The following is a 6,000-nucleotide window of genomic DNA, read 5'->3' as shown; positions in this document are numbered from 1 at the left end:
AGTCAATTCAAAAAAGGACAGCATAGGTCCCCCTTCCCTTATGTAATAGAGATATTGATAGGATTTATATTATGGAGATAATAAGGTGATTATTTTAGTAATGTTATTTTCTTGCTAGAGAATAGATATGATTAATAAGAAAATATTGATTGGGCCTATAACTAAAATATATTAATCCTATGAGGTCACACATTGTAGCACAAGTTGGACAAAACAATTAAAATTCATTTAGGATTAGGATTGAGCCGGTCTTAAGGGGAATATGAGGAGAATTAGTCCTTTTAACTAACCTATGACTCTCTAGTATATACTCCCTCCGTTTCCTAAAGATCTTTCCACTTACTGTTCCCACAGATACCAAGGAAAATCAAGTTGTGTGGGGCATGGTGTGAGTAAAGTAGGAGAGAGAAAGGGGTTAAAGTAGGAGAGAGAAAGGGAGTAAAATTGAATTAATAATGTAATGGTGGACCATATGATAGTGACATGAGAGGGTAAATAGGGAAATTTGTTTTGCTAAATAAGGAATAAAGCAAAAGTGGAAAGATCTTTTGGAAACACCCTTAAACGGAAAGTGGGAAGATCTTTAGGAAACGGAGGAAGTATAGGATATCATATTAGGGTTATCAACTCATTAATCATTTTTTTTCACAAGAGAGAGCAAGTGAAACCCTAAACTATTCCCTTTTAACTGGCACTTATACCACATAAAAGGAGACGTTGGTGTTCAACTGGTGCTCGCGGACTTATTATAGGAGCAGGACTTGGGAATCTCGGATCTTTAAAGCTTGCGTACAACAAGTAAATCACGCTACAAAGATTGAATATTTAATCCCTATTGAATTATTCATGTGTTTGATTATGTTTGAGATCCTTTGATAGATTATTTTAGGAAATTATATTTTGAAATTTCGCTATATGCATCTATATGTTCCTATAGTGGTAGCATTTTTTTCTAATTCATAATATTCATATGATCTTCTTATTGTATGTAAAGTTATTATTTTTATTCAATTAAGGAAGGAATTATTTATGGCTTGAGTTTTGATAATTGATATTTGAAATTAATTTAGTCAAAATTGTAAATAATTAATTTATTTCTGATTTCTACGCAAAATAATTTATAAATGTCCGAAATTTTTATTATTTATGGACGAAATTAATTCTTAAGTCATTCATAATTTTTGAATTTATATATATATATATATATATATATATATATATATATATATATATATATATATATATATATATATATATATATATATATATATATATATATATATAATTTCTTAGATTTAAAATGATTTTATGTTTAATTTGATTAATCATTAAAAAAAAAATTAACAATTAAAGATCTTCTTTCAAATTTTTAAATAAATTTAAATGTTCAAAACCAATATATATCTTGAGTAATATGATACCTAAAAATAATTTTCGAAATTTTCCAACCATTTTTCGGATTTTTATCATATCATTTGTGAATTTAGTTAATTTTTATGTTTGGATAAAATTTAAGGATTAAACTTAAAATATTTTATTTTATTTGCTAATATTATTCAGTAGATCACCCTAAAAATGCTTTTGAATATTTCAGAATTTAATTTTTATTTTTTGATGTTTTGATATTATTTGATTTTTCCCCTAATTTTGAATTCTTGATTAGATTTATTGTTTAATATATATTATACATTCAAATCTAACCTCATGAAACCTAAATAAATTGTTTAAGATTTGTTGTTTAATTTTCGGATTATTAAAATCCTAATTAAATCTCTTAAATCTTTAATTAATTATTAAATAAAGATAACTTTAATTTAAGGGTAATTGTTACATAAATTAAAGAATATATAAGTCAACCATGAATTCAACTTCTTAAGCTTTTATAGGTAAGAACTTGTGATACTTAGTTCATACTAACTTACCTTTGAGCTATCCTTCCTTCTAAAGATAGTATTCCCCAAAAATTTATGTAAATATCGGATTCACTAGAGGAAACAAAATCTAAAGCCATGCAAGGGTTGCAGCTATGTGAAAATGCAGCCCTTCGAATTAAGGGGTTCGGTTTGCCGAAAATCCATAGCCCTCTAAATTAAAAGGGCTGCAATTTTTGGGCTAACCACAACCCTTCACTAGTAGAGTAATTGCAAATTGCAGCAGTTTTTAAGTGGCCTATTGCTGCAATTTTCGTACCGTAAACAAAGGTGCAACAATAGGTTAAATGATATTGTTGTGGTTATAGAACCGCAACAATAAGCTTATCTTTTTTTTTGAAAAATAAATTTCATTAATTGAAGGCCAAACGACATCTACAATAAGTATTAAAAAAAAAAGATATAATCATAAAAGATCAAAACAAATTCGTCTTCGAAGAAACTACAATGAACCAGATCGAGCAATACACCGCAACCCCTTTGTATTTGCTAAATCATGCAGCTGCTGATGGGGAAGTCTATCATTCTTACATAATTTGGAGAAGAAAATTATTGATTTAACCAGGTTGGCCGCAACCAAATTTTCAATACTTTGATGTTGTTGGTCTTGAACATCAAATAATAAGAACAATTTCTCATACTAATTTTTAAACTTCCACGTGGGAAGAGAATAAAACTAAACACCAAACTCCTATAAAAGGAGACAATGAACCCAAAAATTGGGTAGAAAACTCTCAAAAAGAGAGAGAATGGACGATTATTAATAACAAAACCAATGAAAACTAGAAGAAAAACAAAATTGGGGGCTTACCACTATCGAAAGGATGATGGCAGCCCTAAACTAGAAGAGAAAGATTAGGGTTTTTTGAGGAGGAAGAGGAGAGAGAGGAGAGGAGTTGTTTATCAGTGTTAATTGCAATAAGCTTATCTATTACTGCGATTTTGGGCCAAAATTGCCGTAATGAGTGATACATAGGAGGCTTTACAGTGCTAACCTATTGATGTAGTTTTTGCCCAAAACAACAACAATATATAGAAGAATTTTTTTTCGGTTTTTTCACCAGGTACCCCTGAGGTTTCTTAATATTCACGTGGTACCCTCCCGTTTTCCGAAATTCACCAAGTGCCCTTGTGGTTTTGAAAAAATATTGACGTGACCCTACCGTCAATTTTTCGTTAAATAAGACCCTAAAAATACTTAATTCACCCTAACTTCTAACCATATATATATTTACATCTGCAATTTTGATTATAGGATTAGCATAATTTGTGTACATATGCTTAGATAAAGTAATATGTCTTTTATGCCATTGTTTTTATCATTTGGTCTAAAATTGTGAGCTTGTATCAGTAGTTAAGCTTTCCGAAAGTTGCTTGAATCACTAAAAGTTCTCTGTAGGTAAGCTAGAGTAATTCATGAAAGTGTACCTTTATGGTATCTCAACTTTTACATTAAAAGTGAGTAAGCATAATGTGTAAGACTATCTAACCTGCTTGTGGTCTGTTCACATATTTTTAGATGTGAATTAAAGTGTTTGCTCGACAATATGCTAAATTCTAGTTCAAGGAAGATAAAATTATATATGTTAGAGGGGTCTAATAAGTATCCCTTGTTTCCTGGCCAAATTTTTGCAAGGTATAATCTTATTTAATCCAATTGTGCTTATTTTAAGCTGAAGTTATTTTTGATCTAGTAAATGAATTGTTATAAGTTGTACATTTTTACGTCTTACTGAAGTTCTGTATAAAAAATTGACTTATTCTTTCATTTACCTTAAAAAGTCAAGGTTCAACTAAATTTATAGAATTACCTTAGCTTAAAACATGAACTTAGTATTTTTTCTGTTGGTATCAGTAAGGATGTTAAAATTTTCACTCCACCTTCGTTCTTATTTTTCTTCCTGCAAATAAGATTATAATGGGTAAAGAGTGAATAAGTGTAACATGTGTATTTTTTTTTTTTAGTTCCTACACTAAGTGCGTAGTCAGATTCTCAAACATACTGTCAAGTGCCACACTTCAGAAACTTATATAAAACGAAGCATATCTTATTACTCTCACAATTAAAGACACAAATTGCAGCCATAATACTTTTCCTAAATGTCTAAGTGCACTAATCTATACATAAGTTATAGTTGTTGGAGTTACAATATACAAATTGCTAACTCTAATATACATAAACAACTTTATTGATATTAAACTAATATGGGTTACAACCCTTTTATTATTTCTTATTTTTTTACATATATATTTCTATCAATTACAATTTACATTTATAATGATATTCCTAACTAAAGAATCAGTGAATATGATTTCTCCTCAATTCTATCCATATAATATATTAGCTAAAACTAATAATGGTAAATGATAATAATGGTAAACTGTAAGTAATTAATGAAAGTTTGATATTTAACACACCCCCTCAAACTTTAATTATCATTCCGAGCATTGCTCTCAACTTTTCAAATATGTCATTAGATAAGGGCTTCATAAAAAATATTTGCCACTTGCTCTATGGTATTACAATACTCGAGCGTGATCATTCCTTGCTTAACTTGATCGTGAAGAAAGTGAAACCTTGTATCGATATGCTTGCTTCTTCCATGTTGTACTAGATTTTTAGAAAGTTTTATTACGGACATGTTGTCAACGTATATTGTAGTAGGTCCTTCTTGAATCTGATGAAGTTCGTGTAATAGATTTTTTAACCATACTGCATCACATACTGCTGATGAGGCTGCTATATATTCTGCTTCACAACTTGATAATGCAACAACTGGTTGTTTTTTGGAAGACCACGTATAAGCAGTTGAACCTAGATAAAATGCATATCCAGTTGTACTTTTTCTCTCATCTTGATCTCGAGCCTAATCACTATTAGAGTAACCAAATAATTTTGCTTCATCTCCATAAGAATAAAACAATCCAAATTCTAAACTGCCCTTGATATACCTCATTATTCTCTTCGCTGATGCAGGAGCATCTACCTTAGCCCCGAGTCTTCTCGGAATCAGGGAAGAAAGGATGGAAGTCCAGTTTTTGAGTTTGATTAACACTAACATCCCGAAAGTGTTAATTAAACAAGCCTAGATTAAGTTCCGAGCCTTAATCAGCTATGAACATGATTATTTATATTTAAGGGTACCTTAGCAATCATTCAATGTGGCTGATTATGTTAAAAATCATGTAAAGTAGCTTAATTAGTGCACAAACCATGCTTAAAATGCTTAAGTACAGTCCAAGGTTTTTGTTAGTGCTTAAACATTTTTGTAAGTTTTTTAAGGGGGCTTAAATCTGATGTTTCAAGGCCACCTCATGCTTCAATAGCTTCACATGGATGCCTAGCAGTCCCATATGAAAGCACATGGCAATTGGAACGTGGAGCAATGAGATATAAGAGCTTCATTGCGAAGGTATGCAGTCTGGCCAGAAAAAAACGTGTTTCAGGGCCTCTTTTCTATGTTATGGGTTTCTGAAAATACTTCAACAGTTGCGGCCATCTTTAGAAGATATTTTCCTTAGTTTATGTAGAATAATCTCCCATTGGTAGTTTCTCTGTATAGGATCAACCAATGGCCTTATTTTACTATTTTCTTGGAGGTTGCTGAATATAGCTACGTTTTTCAGAATTTGCATTTTATTTTATTTTTTTGGCTGGGAAATGACAACCAAATGACTTCAATTTTTGGTATGTTGTAGCCTTATATGTCTCTTTGTAACCATGTATCACAATCAAAATTTGGAGTTCATTAAGACATTATTGAAAATGTTCTTACACTAGAGTTGTGTGCGTGTGTATTTCCTGGATCAGTTTTGATCTTTTATGAAAGCTTTACTTTCTTTCAATTTAAACGTGGATTTAGTTGATAGAACTTAAAGTAGGTTGATATTAGAGACTAATTGTCATAATACAACCTTTAGATTGGTGGTTAATTGGGTTGGTGTTAGTGGTGGTTGTTCGTTCATTCGAACAAGGATAGTGATCAAAATCGTTCTTTATTGTTTTTGTTTGTTCTTTTCCAATCTTAATGCTCTCATTGCCTTAATCAATATGTATCATTCCCCGTGC

Source organism: Beta vulgaris, chromosome 1 (assembly GCF_026745355.1).
Source record: "Beta vulgaris subsp. vulgaris cultivar EL10 chromosome 1, EL10.2, whole genome shotgun sequence".
NCBI lineage: Eukaryota > Viridiplantae > Streptophyta > Magnoliopsida > Caryophyllales > Amaranthaceae > Beta > Beta vulgaris.
The sequence above is the reverse complement of the archived record's forward strand: the minus strand, read 5'-3'. Positions refer to the sequence as shown.